The sequence below is a fragment of the Trichomycterus rosablanca genome, chromosome 12 (genome assembly GCF_030014385.1).
Source record: "Trichomycterus rosablanca isolate fTriRos1 chromosome 12, fTriRos1.hap1, whole genome shotgun sequence".
NCBI classification, from domain to species: domain Eukaryota; kingdom Metazoa; phylum Chordata; class Actinopteri; order Siluriformes; family Trichomycteridae; genus Trichomycterus; species Trichomycterus rosablanca.
In genome coordinates, this window is record NC_085999.1 from 13554488 (window position 1) to 13573476 (window position 18989).

The window sequence follows — 18989 nt, forward strand, 5'->3', positions numbered from 1 at the left end:
CTTAAGGTCTAATAAGGTCTGTTAAGGTCTGTTAAGGTCTGTTAACGTTTCCTAAGGTCTTTTAAGGTCTAGTAAGGCCTGTTAAAGTCTCGGAAGGTCTTTTAAGGTCCAGTAAAATCTGTTAAGGTCCAGTAAGATCCAGTAAAATCTAATGTCTACTAAAGTCTTATAAGGTTTAGTAACGTCTGTTAAGGTCTCATAATGTCTGTTAGGGTCTCTTAAGGTCTGTAAAAGTCTAGTAAGGTCTTTTAAGGTCCAAAAAGGTCTACTAAGGTCGGTTAAAGTCCAGTAAAGTCTTCTAAGGTCTACTAAGGTCTTATAAGGTTTGATAAGGTTTCGTAAGGTCTGTTAAGGACCAGTAAGAACTGTTGAGGTCTGTTTAGGTACAGTAAAGTCTGTTCAGGTCCAGTAAGGTTTTCTAAGGTCTACTGAGGTCTACTGAGGTCTACTAAGGTCTACTAAGGTCTACTAAGATCTAATAAGATCTAATAAGGTCTTTTAAGGTCTGATGAAGTTTAGTAAGGTTTGTTAAGGTCTGTTAAGATCTCCTATGTTCTTTTAAGGTCTCCTAAGATCTGTTAATTTCCAGTAAGGTCTCCTAAGGTCTGTTAAGGTCCAGTAAGAACTGTTGAGGTTTGTTAAGGTACAGTAAAGTCTGTTAAGGTCTTTTCAGGTCCAGTAAGGTTTTCTAAGGTTTTCTAAGGTCTACTTAGGTCTACTAAGGTCTATTAAGGTCTACTAATTTCTTATAAGGTCTGATGAGGTTTAGTAAGGTCTGTTAAGGTCCAGTAAGGTTTGTTAAGGTCTGTTAAGGTCTCCTACGTTCTGTTAAGGTCTCCTAAGGTCTGTTAAGTTCTTGGTAGGTCTGTTAAGTTCTTGTAAGGTGTGTTAAGGTCCAATAAGGTCTGTTTAGGTCTACTAAGGTATGTTAGGGTCTCCTAAGGTCTTTTAAGGTCAACTAAGGTCTAGTAAGTTCTGTTAAGGTCCAGTAAGGTCTCCTAAGGTCTGTTTAGGTCCTCTAAGGTCTGTTTAGTTCTCATAAGGTCTGTTAGGGTCTAGTTAGGTTTGTTAATGTCCAGCAAAGTTTGTTAAGGTCCAGTAAGGTCTGTTAAGGTCTACTAAGGTCTGTTAAGGTTTCCTAATGTCTGTTAAGCTCTCCTAAGGTTTGTTATGGTCTCCTAAGGTCTGTTAAGGTCTACTAAGATCTGTTAAGGTCTTCTAAGGTCTGTTAAGGTCCAGTAAGGTCTGTCAAGGTCCAGTAAGGTCTGTTAAGGTCCAGTATGGTCTGTTAAAATCCAGTAAAGTCTGTTATGGTCCTGTAAGGTATTTTATGGTCCAGTAAGGTCTAGTAAGGTCTATTAAAGTCCAGTAAAGTCTGTTAAGGTCTATTAGGGTCTCTTAAGGTTTCTTAAGGTCTTTTAAGGTCTCCTAAGGTCTGTTAAGGTCAAGTAGTGTTTTTTAAGGTCCAGTAAGGTCTTCTAATGTCTAATTAGGTCTTTTAAGGTCTTTTAAGGTCTTTTAAGGTCTTTTAAGGTCTTTTAAGGTCCGTTAAGGTCCAGTAAAGTCTTCTAAGGTCTACTAAGGTCTTAAAAGATCTGATAAGGTTTAGTAAGGTCTGTTAAGGTCCAGTAAGGTTTGTTAGGGTCTGTTAAGGTCTCCTAAGGTCTGTTAAGGTCTCCTAAGGTCTGTTAAAGTCTGTTAAGGCCTCCTAAGGTCTATTAAGTTCTTGTAAGGTCTGTTAAGGTCCAGTATGGTCTGTTAAAGTCTACTGAGGTCTGTTAATGTCTACTAAGGTCTGTTGAGGTCTACTAAGGTCTACTAAGGTCTGTTAAGGTCTACTAAGGTCTGTTAAGATCTAGTAAGTTCTGTTAAGGTCCAGTAAAGTCTCCTAAGGTTTGTTTAGGTCTCCTAAGGTCTGTTTAGGTCTCCTAAGGTCTGTTTAGATCTCCTAAGGTCTGTTAAGGTCCAGTAAGGTCTGTTAAGGTCTACTTAGGTCTGTTAAGGTCTACTAAGGTCTGTTAAGATCTAGTAAGTTCTGTTAAGGTCCAGTAAAGTCTCCTAGGTTTTGTTTAGGTCTGCTAAGGTCTGTTTAGGTCTCCTAAGGTCTGTTTAGATCTCCTAAGGTCTGTTAAGGTCCAGTAAGGTCTGTTAAGGTCCAGTAAGGTCTGTTAAGGTCTGTTTAAATCTGTTTAGGTTTCTTAAGGTCTGTTAAGTTCTCCTAAGTTCTGTTAAGGTTTATTAAGGTCTGTTAATGTGTACTGAGGTCGGTTAAGGTCTTTTAAGGTCTGTTAAGTTCTCCTAAGTTCTGTTAAGGTTTAGTAAGGTCTGTTAAGGTGTACTGAGGTCTGTTAAGGTCTCCTAAAGTCTGTTAAGGTCAAGTAAGGTCTGTTAAGGTCCAGTAGGGTCTTCTAAGGTCTGTTTATGTCTTTTAAGGTTTAGTAAAGTTTTTTAATTTCTAGTAAGGTCTGTTAAGGTCTAGTAAGGTCTATGAAGGTCTAGTAAGGTCTGTTAAGGTCCAGTAAAGTCTTTTAAGGTCCAGTAAAGTCTGTTAGGTCCCCTAAGGTCTTTTAAGGTTTCCTAAGGTCTTTTAAGGTTTCCTAAGGTCTGTTAAGATCTCCTAAGGTCTGTTAAGGTCAAGTAAGGTCTCCTAAAGTCTGTTAAGGTCCAGTAAAGTCTTCTAAGGTCTACTAAGGTCTTATAAGGTCTGATAAGGTTTACTAAGGTCTGTTAAGGTGCAGTAAGGTTTGTTAAGTTCTTTCAAGGTCTCCTAAGGTCTGTTAAGGTCTCCTAAAGTCTGTTAAAGTCTGTTAAGGTCTCCTAAGGTCTGTTAAGTTCTTGCAAGGTCTGTTCAGTTCTTGTAAGGTCTGTTCAGTTCTTGTAAGGTCTGTTAAGGTCCAGTAAGGTCTTTTAAGGTCTTTCAAGGTCTGTTAGGGTCTCCTAAGGTGTGTTAAGTTCTACTAAGGTCTGCTAAGGTCTAGTAAGGTATTTTAAGTTCCAGTAAGGTCTGTGAAGGTCCAGTAAGGTCTTTTAAGGTCTAGTAAGGTCTGTTAAGGTCTAGTAAGGTCTGTTATGGTCCAATAAAGTATTTTATGGTCTCTTCAGGTCCAGTAAGGTCTTCTAAGATCTGCTAAGGTTTCCTAAGGTCTACTAAGGTCTGATAAAGTGTAGTAAGGTCTGTTAAGGTCCAGTAAGGTCTGTTAGGGTCTGTTGAGGTCTACTAAGTTCTCCTAAGGTCTGTTTAGTTCTCCTAAGGTCTTTTTAGGTCTCCTAATGTCTGTTTAGGTCTAGTAAGGTTTGTTAAGGTCTACTAAGGTATGTTAAGGTCTCCTAAGGTTTGTTAAGGTCCAGTATGGTCTGTTAAAGTCTACTGAGGTCTGTTAATGTCTACTAAGGTCTTTTAAGGTCTACTAAGGTCTACTAAGGTCTGTTAAGGTCTACTAAGGTCTGTTAAGATCTTGTAAGTTCTGTTAAGGTCCAGTAAAGTCTCCTAAGGTTTGTTTAGGTCTCCTAAGGTCTGTTTAGGTCTCCTAAGGTCTGTTTAGATCTCCTAAGGTCTGTTAAGGTCCAGTAAGGTATGTTAAGGTCTACTAAGGTTTGTTAAGGTCTACTAAGGTCTGTTAAGGTCTACTAAGGTTTATTAAGGTCTATTAAGGTCTATTAAGGTCTATTAAGGTCTATTAAGGTCTATTAAGGTCTTTTAAGGTCCTGTAAGGTCTCCTAAGATCTTTTTAAGTCTGCTAAGGTCTTTTAATGTATAGTAAAGTCTGTTAAGGTCCAGTAAGGTCTGTTAAGGTCTAATAAGGTCTTTTAAGGTCTACTAAGTTCTGTTAAGGTCTCTTAAGGTCTAATAAGGTCTGTTAAGGTTTTCTAAGGTCTTTTAAGGTCTATTAAGGTCTGTTAAAGTCTCGGAAGGTATTTTAAGGTCTAGTAAAATCTGTTAAGGTCCAGTAAGATCCAGTCAAATCTAATGTCTACTAAAGTCTTATAAGGTTTAGTAACGTCTGTTAAGGTCTCATAATGTCTGTTAGGGTCTCTTAAGGTCTGTAAAAGTCTAGTAAGGTCTTTTAAGGTCCAAAAAGGTCTACTAAGGTCGGTTTAAGTCCAGTAAAGTCTTCTAAGGTCTACTAAGGTCTTATAAGGTTTGATAAGGTTTCGTAAGGTCTGTTAAGGACCAGTAAGAACTGTTGAGGTCTGTTTAGGTACAGTTAAGTCTGTTAAAGTCTGTTCAGGTCCAGTAAGGTTTTCTAAGGTCTACTGAGGTCTACTGAGGTCTACTAAGGTCTACTAAGATCTAATAAGATCTAATAAGGTCTTTTAAGGTCTTTTAAGGTCTGATAAGGTTTAGTAAGGTTTGTTAAGGTCTGTTAAGATCTCCTATGTTCTTTTAAGGTCTCCTAAGATCTGTTAATTTCCAGTAAGGTCTCCTAAGGTCTGTTAAGGTCCAGTAAGAACTGTTGAGGTTTGTTAAGGTACAGTAAAGTCTGTTAAGGTCTTTTCAGGTCCAGTAAGGTTTTCTAAGGTTTTCTAAGGTTTTCTAAGGTCTACTTAGGTCTACTAAGGTCTATTAAGGTCTACTAATTTCTTATAAGGTCTGATGAGGTTTAGTAAGGTCTGTTAAGGTCCAGTAAGGTTTGTTAAGGTCTGTTAAGGTCTCCTACGTTCTGTTAAGGTCTCCTAAGGTCTGTTAAGTTCTTGGTAGGTCTGTTAAGTTCTTGTAAGGTGTGTTAAGGTCCAATAAGGTCTGTTTAGGTCTACTAAGGTATGTTAGGGTCTCCTAAGGTCTTTTAAGGTCAACTAAGGTCTAGTAAGTTCTGTTAAGGTCCAGTAAGGTCTCCTAAGGTCTGTTTAGGTCCTCTAAGGTCTGTTTAGGTCTCATAAGGTCTGTTAGGGTCTAGTTAGGTTTGTTAATGTCCAGCAAAGTTTGTTAAGGTCCAGTAAGGTCTGTTAAGGTCTACTAAGGTCTGTTAAGGTTTCCTAATGTCTGTTAAGCTCTCCTAAGGTTTGTTATGGTCTCCTAAGGTCTGTTAAGGTCTACTAAGATCTGTTAAGGTCTTCTAAGGTCTGTTAAGGTCCAGTAAGGTCTGTCAAGGTCCAGTAAGGTCTGTTAAGGTCCAGTATGGTCTGTTAAAATCCAGTAAAGTCTGTTATGGTCCTGTAAGGTATTTTATGGTCCAGTAAGGTCTAGTAAGGTCTATTAAAGTCCAGTAAAGTCTGTTAAGGTCTATTAGGGTCTCTTAAGGTTTCTTAAGGTCTTTTAAGGTCTCCTAAGGTCTGTTAAGGTCAAGTAGTGTTTTTTAAGGTCCAGTAAGGTCTTCTAAGGTCTAATTAGGTCTTTTAAGGTCTTTTAAGGTCTTTTAAGGTCTAGTAAGGTCTTTTAAGTTCCATTTAGGTCTGTTAAGGTCCTGAAAGGTCTGTTGAGGTCTAGTAAGGTCTTTTAAGATCAAGTAAAGTCTTTTATTGTCTCTTGAGGTTCAGTAAGGTCTCTTAACATCTGCTAATGTTTCCTAAGGTCCACTAAGGTCTGTTAAAGTCCAGTAGGGTCAGTTAAGGTCCAGTAAGGTCTGTTAAGGTCCAGTAAGTTCTGTTAAGGTCTATTAAGTTATGTTAAGGTCTCCTAAGGGTCTGTTAAGGTCTTCTAAGGTTTACTAAGGTCTTATAAGGTCTGATAGAGTGTAGTAAGGTCTGTTAAGGTCCATTAAGGTTTGTTAAGGTCTGTTAAGGTCTCCTAAGGTCTGTTAAGGTCCATTAAGGTTTGTTAAGTTCCAGTAGGGTCTCCTAAGGTCTGTTAAGGTGTAGTAAGAACTGTTGAAGTCTTTTAAGGTACAGTAAAGTCTGTTAAGGTCTGTTCAGGTCCAGTAAGGTTTTCTAAGGTTTGTTTAAGTCTCCTAAGGTCTGTTAAGGTCTCTAAAGGTCTGTTAAAGTCTACTAAGTTCTGTTAAGGTCTACTAAGGTCTGTTAAGGTCTAGTAAGTTTTGTTAAGGTCCAGTAAGGTCTCATAAGGTCTGTTTTGGTCTCTTAAGGTCTGTTTTGGTCTCCTAAGGTCTGTTAAGGTCTAGTAAGGTTTGTTAAGGTCCAGTAAGGTCTGTTGAGGTCTGTTGAAGTCTACTAAGGTCTGTTAAGGTTTCTTTATGTTTGTTAAGGTCTCATAAGGTCTGTTAAGGTCCAGTAAAGTCTCCCAAGGTCTGTTAAGGTCTGCTAAGGACTAGTAAGGTGTGTTAACGTCCAGTAAGGTCTCCTAAGTTCTGTTAAGGTCTACTAAGGTCTTTTAAGTTCCAGTAAGGTCTGTTAAGGTCCAGTAAGGTCTGTTAAAATCTTGTAAGGTCTGTTAAGGTCTAGTAAGGTCTGTTAAGATCCAGTAAAGTCTTTTATGGTCTCTTGAGGTCCAGTAAGGTCTCTCAACATCTGCTAAGGTTTCCTAAGGTCTACTAAGGTCTGATAAGGTGTAGTAAGGTCTGTTAAGGTCCAGTAAGGTCTGTTAGGGTCTCTTAAGGTCTGTTAAGTTTTGGTAAGGTCTCCTAAGGGTCTGTTAAGGTCTCCAAAGGTCTGTTAAGGTCTACTAAGATCTGTTAAGGTCAATTAGGGTCTGTTAAGGTCCAGTAAGGTTTTTTCAGGTCTGTTAAGCTTTACTAAGATCTGTTAAGCTTTACTAAGGTCTGTTAAGGTCTTCTAAGGACTTTTATGGTGTAGTAAGGTCTGTTAAGGTCCAGTAAGGCCTCCTAAGGTCTCTTTAGGTCTCATTATTTCTGTTAAGGTGTCCTAAGGTCTGTTAAGGTCTCCTAAGGTCTTTTATGTTCTTGTAAGGTCTGTTAAGTTTTTGTAAGGTCTGTTAAGGTCCAGTACAGTCCAGTAAGGTCTTTTAAGGTCTGTTAAGGTCTACCAAGGTCTGTTAAGGTCTATTAAGGTCTGTTAAGGTCCAGTAAGGTCTGTTAAGGTCTACAAATGTCTGTTAAGGTCTACCAAGGTCTGTTAAGGTCTACCAAGGTCTGTTAAGGTCCAGTAAGGTCTGTTAAGGTCTACCAAGGTCTGTTAAGGTCTACTAAGGTCTGGTAAGGTCTACCCAAATCTGTTAAGGTCTACCAAGGTCTGTTAAGGTCCAGTAAGGTCTGTTAAGGTGTACCAAGGTCTTTTAAGGTCCACTAAGGTCTACTAAGGTCTGTTAAGGTCTGTTAAGGTCTACTAAGGTCTGTTAAGGTCTACCAATGTCTGTTAAGATCCAGTAAGGTCTGTTAAGGTCTGTTAAGGTCTACAAAGGTCTGTTAAGGTCTACTAAGGTCTGTTAAGGTCTACCAAGGTCTGTTAAGGTCCAGTAATGTCTGTTAAGGTCTACCAAGGTCTGTTAAGGTCTACTAAGGTCTGGTAAGGTCTACCCAAATCTGTTAAGGTCTACCAAGGTCTGTTAAGGTCCAGTAAGGTCTGTTAAGGTCTACAAAGTTCTGGTAAGGTGTACCAAAGTTCTGTTAAGGTCCAGTAAGGTCTTTTAAGAACTACAAAGGTCTTTTAAGGTCTGCTAAGGTCTGTTAAGGTCTACCAAGGTCTGTTAAGATCCAGTAAGGTCTACCAAGGTATGTTAAGGTCTACTAAGGTCTGTTAAGGTCAAGTAAGGTCTGTTAAGGTCTACCAAGGTCTGTTAAGGTCTACCAAGGTCTGTTAAGGTCAAGTAAGGTCTGTTAAGGTCTACCAAGGTCTGTTAGGGTCCAGTAAGGTCTACCAAGGTCTGTTAAGGTCCAGTAAGGTCTGTTAAGGTCTACCAAGGTCTGTTAAGGTCTACTAAGGTCTTTTAAGGTCTACTATGGTCTGTTACGGTCTACCAAGGTCTGTTAAGGTCCAGTAAGGTCTGTTAAGGTCTGCAAAGGTCTGCAAAGGTCTGTTAAGGTCTACCAAAGTCTGTTAAGGTCTACCAAGGTCTGTTAAGGTCTACCAAGGTCTGTTAAGGTCTGTTAAGGTCCACTAAGGTCTGTTAAGGTCTACTAAGGTTTCTTAAGGCCTACCAAGGTCTGTTAAGGTCCAGTAAGGTCTGTTAAAGTCTTCTAAGGTCTGTTAAGGTCTACCAAGGTCTTTTAAGGTCCAGTAAGGTCTGTTAAGGTCTACTAAGGTCTACCAAGGTCTGTTAAGGTCTACTAAGGTCTGTTAAGGTCTACCAAGGTCTGTTAAGGTCTACCAAGGTCTGTTAAGGTCTACCAAGGTCTGTTAAGGTCTACCAAGGTCTGTTAAGGTCTACTAAAGTCTGTTAAGGTCCAGTAAAGTCTGGTAAGGTCTACAAAGGTCTGTTAAGGTCCACCAAGGTCTGTTAAGGTTCAGTAAGGTCTGTTAAAGTCCAGTAAGGTCTGGTAAAATCTACTACGGTCTGTTAAGGTCTACAAAGGTCTGTTAAGGTCTACTAAGGTCTGTTAAGGTCTACTAAGGTCTTTTAAGGTCTACTAAGGTCTTTTAAGGTCTACCAAGCTCTGTTAAGGTCCAGTAAGGTCTGTTAAAGTGTACCAAGGTCTGTTAAGGTCTACTAAGGTCTGTTAAGGTCTACCAAGGTCTGTTCAGGTCCAGTAAGGTCTACCAAGGTCTTTTAAGGTCAAGTAAGGTCTGTTAAGGTCTACTAATGTCTACTAAGGTCTTTTAAGGTCTACCAAGGTCTTTTAAGGTCCAGTAAGGTCTGTTAAGGTCTACTAAGGTCTACCAAGGTCTGTTAAGGTCTACTAAGGTCTGATAAGGTCTACCAAGGTCTGTTAAGGTCTGCTAAGGTCTGTTAAGGTCTAACATTGTCTGTTAAGGTCTACCAAGGTCTGTTCAGGTCCAGTAAGGTCTACCAAGGTCTTTTAAGGTCAAGTAAGGTCTGTTAAGGTCTACTAATGTCTACTAAGGTCTTTTAAGGTCTACCAAGGTCTTTTAAGGTCCAGTAAGGTCTGTTAAGGTCTACTAAGGTCTACCAAGGTCTGTTAAGGTCTACTAAGGTCTGATAAGGTCTACCAAGGTCTGTTAAGGTCTGCTAAGGTCTGATAAGGTCTACCAAGGTCTGTTAAGGTCCAGTAAGGTCTGTTAAGGTCTACAAAGGTCTGGTAAGGTCTTCTAAGGTTTTTGAAGGTCTACCAAGGTCTGTTAAGGTTTACTAAGGTCTGTTAAAGTCTACAAATGTCTTTTAAGGTCCACTAAGGTCTGTTAAGGTCTGCTAAGGTCTGTTAAGGTCTACTAAGGTCTGTTAAGGTCTACCAAGGTCTGTTAAGGTCCAGTAAGATCTACAAAGGTCTGTTAAGGTCCAGTAAGGTCTACAAAGGTCTGTTAAGGTCTACCAAGGTCTGTTAAGGTCCAGTAAGGTCTACAAAGGTCTGTTAAGGTCCAGTAAGGTCTACAAAGGTCTGTTAAGGTTTACTAAGGTCTGTTAAGGTCTACTAAGGTCTGTTAAGGTCTACTAAGGTCTGTTAAGGTCTACCAAGGTCTGTTAAGGTCTACCAAGGTCTGTTAAGGTCTACCAAGGTCTGTTAAGGTCTACTAAGGTCTGTTAAGGTCTACTAAGGTCTGTTAAGGTCCAGTAAGGTCTGTTAAGGTCTACAAAGGTCTGTTAAGGTCTACCAAGGTCTGTTAAGGTTCAGTAAGGTCTGTTAAAGTCCAGTAAGGTCTGGTAAAATTTACTACGGTCTGTTAAGGTCCACAAAGGTCTGTTAAGGTCTACTAAGGTCTGTTAAGGTCTACTAAGGTCTTTTAAGGTGTACTAAGGTCTTTTAAGGTCTACCAAGGTCTGTTAAGGTCCAGTAAGGTCTGTTAAGGTCTACCAAGGTCTGTTAAGGTCTACTAAGGTCTGTTAAGGTCTACAAAGGTCTGTTAAGGTCTACCAAGGTCTGTTCAGGTCCAGTAAGGTCTTTCAAGGTCTTTTAAGGTCAAGTAAGGTCTGTTAAGGTCTACCAAGGTCTGTTAGAGTCTACTAAGGTCTGTTAAGGTCTACCAAGGTTTGTTAAGGTCCAGTAAGGTCTGTTAAGGTCTACAAAGATCTGGTAAGGTCTACAAAGATCTGGTAAGGTCTACCAAGGTCTGTTAAGGTCTACCAAGGTCTGTTAAGGTCTGTTAAGGTCTATTAAGGTCTGTTAAGGTCCAGTAAGGTCTGTTAAGGTCTACAAATGTCTGTTAAGGTCTACCAAGGTCTGTTAAGGTCCAGTAAGGTCTGTTAAGGTCTACCAAGGTCTGTTAAGGTGTACCAAGGTCTTTTAAGGTCCACTAAGGTCTACTAAGGTCTGTTAAGGTCTGTTAAGGTCTACTAAGGTCTGTTAAGGTCTACCAATGTCTGTTAAGATCCAGTAAGGTCTGTTAAGGTCTACAAAGGTCTGTTAAGGTCTACTAAGGTCTGTTAAGGTCTACCAAGGTCTGTTAAGGTCCAGTAATGTCTGTTAAGGTCTACCAAGGTCTGTTAAGGTCTACTAAGGTCTGGTAAGGTCTACCCAAATCTGTTAAGGTCTACCAAGGTCTGTTAAGGTCCAGTAAGGTCTGTTAAGGTCTACAAAGTTCTGGTAAGGTGTACCAAAGTTCTGTTAAGGTCCAGTAAGGTCTTTTAAGAACTACAAAGGTCTTTTAAGGTCTGCTAAGGTCTGTTAAGGTCTACCAAGGTCTGTTAAGATCCAGTAAGGTCTACCAAGGTATGTTAAGGTCTACTAAGGTCTGTTAAGGTCAAGTAAGGTCTGTTAAGGTCTACCAAGGTCTGTTAAGGTAAAGTAAGGTCTGTTAAGGTCTACCAAGGTCTGTTAGGGTCCAGTAAGGTCTACCAAGGTCTGTTAAGGTCCAGTAAGGTCTGTTAAGGTCTACCAAGGTCTGTTAAGGTCTACTAAGGTCTTTTAAGGTCTACTATGGTCTGTTACGGTCTACCAAGGTCTGTTAAGGTCCAGTAAGGTCTGTTAAGGTCTGCAAAGGTCTGCAAAGGTCTGTTAAGGTCTACCAAAGTCTGTTAAGGTCTACCAAGGTCTGTTAAGGTCTACCAAGGTCTGTTAAGGTCTGTTAAGGTCCACGAAGGTCTGTTAAGGTCTACTAAGGTTTCTTAAGGCCTACCAAGGTCTGTTAAGGTCCAGTAAGGTCTGTTAAAGTCTTCTAAGGTCTGTTAAGGTCTACCAAGGTCTTTTAAGGTCCAGTAAGGTCTGTTAAGGTCTACTAAGGTCTACCAAGGTCTGTTAAGGTCTACCAAGGTCTGTTAAGGTCTACCAAGGTCTGTTAAGGTCTACCAAGGTCTGTTAAGGTCTACTAAAGTCTGTTAAGGTCCAGTAAAGTCTGGTAAGGTCTACAAAGGTCTGTTAAGGTCCACCAAGGTCTGTTAAGGTTCAGTAAGGTCTGTTAAAGTCCAGTAAGGTCTGGTAAAATCTACTACGGTCTGTTAAGGTCTACAAAGGTCTGTTAAGGTCTACTAAGGTCTGTTAAGGTCTACTAAGAACTTTTAAGGTCTACTAAGGTCTTTTAAGGTCTACCAAGCTCTGTTAAGGTCCAGTAAGGTCTGTTAAAGTGTACCAAGGTCTGTTAAGGTCTACTAAGGTCTGTTAAGGTCTACCAAGGTCTGTTCAGGTCCAGTAAGGTCTACCAAGGTCTTTTAAGGTCAAGTAAGGTCTGTTAAGGTCTACTAATGTCTACTAAGGTCTTTTAAGGTCTACCAAGGTCTGTTAAGGTCTACCAAGGTCTGTTAAGGTCTACCAAGGTCTGTTAAGGTCTACCAAGGTCTGTTAAGGTCTACTAAAGTCTGTTAAGGTCCAGTAAAGTCTGTTAAAGTGTACCAAGGTCTGTTAAGGTCTACTAAGGTCTGTTAAGGTCTACCAAGGTCTGTTCAGGTCCAGTAAGGTCTACCAAGGTCTTTTAAGGTCAAGTAAGGTCTGTTAAGGTCTGTTAAGGTCTACCAAGGTTTGTTAAGGTCCAGTAAGGTCTGTTAAGGTCTACAAAGATCTGGTAAGGTCTACAAAGATCTGGTAAGGTCTACCAAGGTCTGTTAAGGTCTACCAAGGTCTGTTAAGGTCTATTAAGGTCTGTTAAGGTCCAGTAAGGTCTGTTAAGGTCTACAAATGTCTGTTAAGGTCTACCAAGGTCTGTTAAGGTCCAGTAAGGTCTGTTAAGGTCTACCAAGGTCTGTTAAGGTGTACCAAGGTCTTTTAAGGTCCACTAAGGTCTACTAAGGTCTGTTAAGGTCTGTTAAGGTCTACTAAGGTCTGTTAAGGTCTACCAATGTCTGTTAAGATCCAGTAAGGTCTGTTAAGGTCTACAAAGGTCTGTTAAGGTCTACTAAGGTCTGTTAAGGTCTACCAAGGTCTGTTAAGGTCCAGTAATGTCTGTTAAGGTCTACCAAGGTCTGTTAAGGTCTACTAAGGTCTGGTAAGGTCTACCCAAATCTGTTAAGGTCTACCAAGGTCTGTTAAGGTCCAGTAAGGTCTGTTAAGGTCTACAAAGTTCTGGTAAGGTGTACCAAAGTTCTGTTAAGGTCCAGTAAGGTCTTTTAAGAACTACAAAGGTCTTTTAAGGTCTGCTAAGGTCTGTTAAGGTCTACCAAGGTCTGTTAAGATCCAGTAAGGTCTACCAAGGTATGTTAAGGTCTACTAAGGTCTGTTAAGGTCAAGTAAGGTCTGTTAAGGTCTACCAAGGTCTGTTAAGGTAAAGTAAGGTCTGTTAAGGTCTACCAAGGTCTGTTAGGGTCCAGTAAGGTCTACCAAGGTCTGTTAAGGTCCAGTAAGGTCTGTTAAGGTCTACCAAGGTCTGTTAAGGTCTACTAAGGTCTTTTAAGGTCTACTATGGTCTGTTACGGTCTACCAAGGTCTGATAAGGTCCAGTAAGGTCTGTTAAGGTCTGCAAAGGTCTGCAAAGGTCTGTTAAGGTCTACCAAAGTCTGTTAAGGTCTACCAAGGTCTGTTAAGGTCTACCAAGGTCTGTTAAGGTCTGTTAAGGTCCACGAAGGTCTGTTAAGGTCTACTAAGGTTTCTTAAGGCCTACCAAGGTCTGTTAAGGTCCAGTAAGGTCTGTTAAAGTCTTCTAAGGTCTGTTAAGGTCTACCAAGGTCTTTTAAGGTCCAGTAAGGTCTGTTAAGGTCTACTAAGGTCTACCAAGGTCTGTTAAGGTCTTCTAAGGTCTGTTAAGGTCTACCAAGGTCTGTTAAGGTCTACCAAGGTCTGTTAAGGTCTACCAAGGTCTGTTAAGGTCTACTAAAGTCTGTTAAGGTCCAGTAAAGTCTGGTAAGGTCTACAAAGGTCTGTTAAGGTCTACTAAGGTCTTTTAAGGTGTACTAAGGTCTTTTAAGGTCTACCAAGGTCTGTTAAGGTCCAGTAAGGTCTGTTAAGGTCTACCAAGGTCTGTTAAGGTCTACTAAGGTCTGTTAAGGTCTACAAAGGTCTGTTAAGGTCTACCAAGGTCTGTTCAGGTCCAGTAAGGTCTTTCAAGGTCTTTTAAGGTCAAGTAAGGTCTGTTAAGGTCTACCAAGGTCTGTTAGAGTCTACTAAGGTCTGTTAAGGTCTACCAAGGTTTGTTAAGGTCCAGTAAGGTCTGTTAAGGTCTACAAAGATCTGGTAAGGTCTACAAAGATCTGGTAAGGTCTACCAAGGTCTGTTAAGGTCTACCAAGGTCTGTTAAGGTCTATTAAGGTCTGTTAAGGTCCAGTAAGGTCTGTTAAGGTCTACAAATGTCTGTTAAGGTCTACCAAGGTCTGTTAAGGTCCAGTAAGGTCTGTTAAGGTCTACCAAGGTCTGTTAAGGTGTACCAAGGTCTTTTAAGGTCCACTAAGGTCTACTAAGGTCTGTTAAGGTCTGTTAAGGTCTACTAAGGTCTGTTAAGGTCTACCAATGTCTGTTAAGATCCAGTAAGGTCTGTTAAGGTCTACAAAGGTCTGTTAAGGTCTACTAAGGTCTGTTAAGGTCTACCAAGGTCTGTTAAGGTCCAGTAATGTCTGTTAAGGTCTACCAAGGTCTGTTAAGGTCTACTAAGGTCTGGTAAGGTCTACCCAAATCTGTTAAGGTCTACCAAGGTCTGTTAAGGTCCAGTAAGGTCTGTTAAGGTCTACAAAGTTCTGGTAAGGTGTACCAAAGTTCTGTTAAGGTCCAGTAAGGTCTTTTAAGAACTACAAAGGTCTTTTAAGGTCTGCTAAGGTCTGTTAAGGTCTACCAAGGTCTGTTAAGATCCAGTAAGGTCTACCAAGGTATGTTAAGGTCTACTAAGGTCTGTTAAGGTCAAGTAAGGTCTGTTAAGGTCTACCAAGGTCTGTTAAGGTAAAGTAAGGTCTGTTAAGGTCTACCAAGGTCTGTTAGGGTCCAGTAAGGTCTACCAAGGTCTGTTAAGGTCCAGTAAGGTCCAGTAAGGTCTGTTAAGGTCTACCAAGGTCTGTTAAGGTCTACTAAGGTCTTTTAAGGTCTACTATGGTCTGTTACGGTCTACCAAGGTCTGTTAAGGTCCAGTAAGGTCTGTTAAGGTCTGCAAAGGTCTGCAAAGGTCTGTTAAGGTCTACCAAAGTCTGTTAAGGTCTACAAAGGTCTGTTAAGGTCTACCAAGGTCTGTTAAGGTCTGTTAAGGTCCACGAAGGTCTGTTAAGGTCTACTAAGGTTTCTTAAGGCCTACCAAGGTCTGTTAAGGTCCAGTAAGGTCTGTTAAAGTCTTCTAAGGTCTGTTAAGGTCTACCAAGGTCTTTTAAGGTCCAGTAAGGTCTGTTAAGGTCTACTAAGGTCTACCAAGGTCTGTTAAGGTCTACCAAGGTCTGTTAAGGTCTACCAAGGTCTGTTAAGGTCTACTAAAGTCTGTTAAGGTCCAGTAAAGTCTGGTAAGGTCTACAAAGGTCTGTTAAGGTCCACCAAGGTCTGTTAAGGTTCAGTAAGGTCTGTTAAAGTCCAGTAAGGTCTGGTAAAATCTACTACGGTCTGTTAAGGTCTACAAAGGTCTGTTAAGGTCTACTAAGGTCTGTTAAGGTCTACTAAGAACTTTTAAGGTCTACTAAGGTCTTTTAAGGTCTACCAAGCTCTGTTAAGGTCCAGTAAGGTCTGTTAAAGTGTACCAAGGTCTGTTAAGGTCTACTAAGGTCTGTTAAGGTCTACCAAGGTCTGTTCAGGTCCAGTAAGGTCTACCAAGGTCTTTTAAGGTCAAGTAAGGTCTGTTAAGGTCTACTAATGTCTACTAAGGTCTTTTAAGGTCTACCAAGGTCTGTTAAGGTCTACCAAGGTCTGTTAAGGTCTACCAAGGTCTGTTAAGGTCTACCAAGGTCTGTTAAGGTCTACTAAAGTCTGTTAAGGTCCAGTAAAGTCTGTTAAAGTGTACCAAGGTCTGTTAAGGTCTACTAAGGTCTGTTAAGGTCTACCAAGGTCTGTTCAGGTCCAGTAAGGTCTACCAAGGTCTTTTAAGGTCAAGTAAGGTCTGTTAAGGTCTGTTAAGGTCTACCAAGGTTTGTTAAGGTCCAGTAAGGTCTGTTAAGGTCTACAAAGATCTGGTAAGGTCTACAAAGATCTGGTAAGGTCTACCAAGGTCTGTTAAGGTCTACCAAGGTCTGTTAAGGTCTATTAAGGTCTGTTAAGGTCCAGTAAGGTCTGTTAAGGTCTACAAATGTCTGTTAAGGTCTACCAAGGTCTGTTAAGGTCCAGTAAGGTCTGTTAAGGTCTACCAAGGTCTGTTAAGGTGTACCAAGGTCTTTTAAGGTCCACTAAGGTCTACTAAGGTCTGTTAAGGTCTGTTAAGGTCTACTAAGGTCTGTTAAGGTCTACCAATGTCTGTTAAGATCCAGTAAGGTCTGTTAAGGTCTACAAAGGTCTGTTAAGGTCTACTAAGGTCTGTTAAGGTCTACCAAGGTCTGTTAAGGTCCAGTAATGTCTGTTAAGGTCTACCAAGGTCTGTTAAGGTCTACTAAGGTCTGGTAAGGTCTACCCAAATCTGTTAAGGTCTACCAAGGTCTGTTAAGGTCCAGTAAGGTCTGTTAAGGTCTACAAAGTTCTGGTAAGGTGTACCAAAGTTCTGTTAAGGTCCAGTAAGGTCTTTTAAGAACTACAAAGGTCTTTTAAGGTCTGCTAAGGTCTGTTAAGGTCTACCAAGGTCTGTTAAGATCCAGTAAGGTCTACCAAGGTATGTTAAGGTCTACTAAGGTCTGTTAAGGTCAAGTAAGGTCTGTTAAGGTCTACCAAGGTCTGTTAAGGTAAAGTAAGGTCTGTTAAGGTCTACCAAGGTCTGTTAGGGTCCAGTAAGGTCTACCAAGGTCTGTTAAGGTCCAGTAAGGTCTGTTAAGGTCTACCAAGGTCTGTTAAGGTCTACTAAGGTCTTTTAAGGTCTACTATGGTCTGTTACGGTCTACCAAGGTCTGTTAAGGTCCAGTAAGGTCTGTTAAGGTCTGCAAAGGTCTGCAAAGGTCTGTTAAGGTCTACCAAAGTCTGTTAAGGTCTACCAAGGTCTGTTAAGGTCTACCAAGGTCTGTTAAGGTCTGTTAAGGTCCACGAAGGTCTGTTAAGGTCTACTAAGGTTTCTTAAGGCCTACCAAGGTCTGTTAAGGTCCAGTAAGGTCTGTTAAAGTCTTCTAAGGTCTGTTAAGGTCTACCAAGGTCTTTTAAGGTCCAGTAAGGTCTGTTAAGGTCTTCTAAGGTCTGTTAAGGTCTACCAAGGTCTGTTAAGGTCTACCAAGGTCTGTTAAGGTCTACCAAGGTCTGTTAAGGTCTACCAAGGTCTGTTAAGGTCTACTAAAGTCTGTTAAGGTCCAGTAAAGTCTGGTAAGGTCTACAAAGGTCTGTTAAGGTCCACCAAGGTCTGTTAAGGTTCAGTAAGGTCTGTTAAAGTCCAGTAAGGTCTGGTAAAATCTACTACGGTCTGTTAAGGTCTACAAAGGTCTGTTAAGGTCTACTAAGGTCTGTTAAGGTCTACTAAGAACTTTTAAGGTCTACTAAGGTCTTTTAAGGTCTACCAAGCTCTGTTAAGGTCCAGTAAGGTCTGTTAAAGTGTACCAAGGTCTGTTAAGGTCTACTAAGGTCTGTTAAGGTCTACCAAGGTCTGTTCAGGTCCAGTAAGGTCTACCAAGGTCTTTTAAGGTCAAGTAAGGTCTGTTAAGGTCTACTAATGTCTACTAAGGTCTTTTAAGGTCTACCAAGGTCTTTTAAGGTCCAGTAAGGTCTGTTAAGGTCTACTAAGGTCTACCAAGGTCTGTTAAGGTCTACTAAGGTCTGATAAGGTCTACCAAGGTCTGTTAAGGTCTGCTAAGGTCTGTTAAGGTCTACCATGGTCTGTTAAGGTCTACCAAGGTCTGTTCAGGTCCAGTAAGGTCTACCAAGGTCTTTTAAGGTCAAGTAAGGTCTGTTAAGGTCTACTAATGTCTACTAAGGTCTTTTAAGGTCTACCAAGGTCTTTTAAGGTCCAGTAAGGTCTGTTAAGGTCTACTAAGGTCTACCAAGGTCTGTTAAGGTCTACTAAGGTCTGATAAGGTCTACCAAGGTCTGTTAAGGTCTGCTAAGGTCTGATAAGGTCTACCAAGGTGTGTTAAGGTCCAGTAAGGTCTGTTAAGGTCTACAAAGGTCTGGTAAGGTCTTCTAAGGTTTTTGAAGGTCTACCAAGGTCTGTTAAGGTTTACTAAGGTCTGTTAAAGTCTACAAATGTCTTTTAAGGTCCACTAAGGTCTGTTAAGGTCTGCTAAGGTCTGTTAAGGTCTACTAAGGTCTGTTAAGGTCTACCAAGGTCTGTTAAGGTCCAGTAAGGTCTACAAAGGTCTGTTAAGGTCCAGTAAGGTCTACAAAGGTCTGTTAAGGTCTACCAAGGTCTGTTAAGGTCCAGTAAGGTCTACAAAGGTCTGTTAAGGTCCAGTAAGGTCTACAAAGGTCTGTTAAGGTTTACTAAGGTCTGTTAAGGTCTACTAAGGTCTGTTAAGGTCTACTAAGGTCTGTTAAGGTCTACCAAGGTCTGTTAAGGTCTACCAAGGTCTGTTAAGGTCTACAAAGGTCTGTTAAGGTCTACTAAGGTCTGTTAAGGTCTAATAAGGTCTGTTAAGGTCCAGTAAGGTCTGTTAAGGTCTACAAAGGTCTGTTAAGGTCTACCAAGGTCTGTTAAGGTTCAGTAAGGTCTGTTAAAGTCCAGTAAGGTCTGGTAAAATTTACTACGGTCTGTTAAGGTCTACAAAGGTCTGTTAAGGTCTACTAAGGTCTGTTAAGGTTCAGTAAGGTCTGTTAAAGTCCAGTAAGGTCTGGTAAAATTTACTACGGTCTGTTAAGGTCTACAAAGGTCTGTTAAGGTCTACAAAGGTCTTTTAAGGTGTACTAAGGTCTTTTAAGGTCTACCAAGGTCTGTTAAGGTCCTGTAAGGTCTGTTAAGGTCTACCAAGGTCTGTTAAGGTCTACTAATGTCTGTTAAGGTCTACAAAGGTCTGTTAAGGTCTACCAAGGTCTGTTCAGGTCCAGTAAGGTCTTTTAAGGTCTTTTAAGGTCAAGTAAGGTCTGTTAAGGTCTACCAAGGTCTGTTAGAGTCTACTAAGGTCTGTTAAGGTCTACCAAGGTTTGTTAAGGTCCAGTAAGGTCTGTTAAGGTCTACAAAGATCTGGTAAGGTCTACAAAGATCTGGTAAGGTCTACCAAGGTCTGTTAAGGTCTATCAAGGTCTGTTAAGGTCTAGTAAGGTCTGTTAAGGTCTACCAAGGTTTTTTAAGGTCTACCAAGGTCTGTTAAGGTCCAGTAAGGTCTGTTAAGGTCTACCAAGGTCTGTTAAGGTCTACCAAGGTCTGTTAAGGTCTACTAAGGTCTGTTAAGGTCTACCAAGGTCTGTTAAGGTCTACCAAGGTCTGTTAAGGTCTACCAAGGTCTGTTAAGGTCTACCAAGGTCTGTTAAGGTCTACTAAAGTCTGTTAAGGTCCAGTAAAGTCTGGTAAGGTCTACAAAGGTTTGTTAAGGTCCACCAAGGTCTGTTAAGGTTCAGTAAGGTCTGTTAAAGTCCAGTAAGGTCTGGTAAAATCTACTACGGTCTGTTAATGTCTACAAAGGTCTGTTAAGGTCTACTAAGGTCTGTTAAGGTCTACTAAGGTCTTTTAAGGTCTACCAAGCTCTGTTAAGGTCCAGTAAGGTC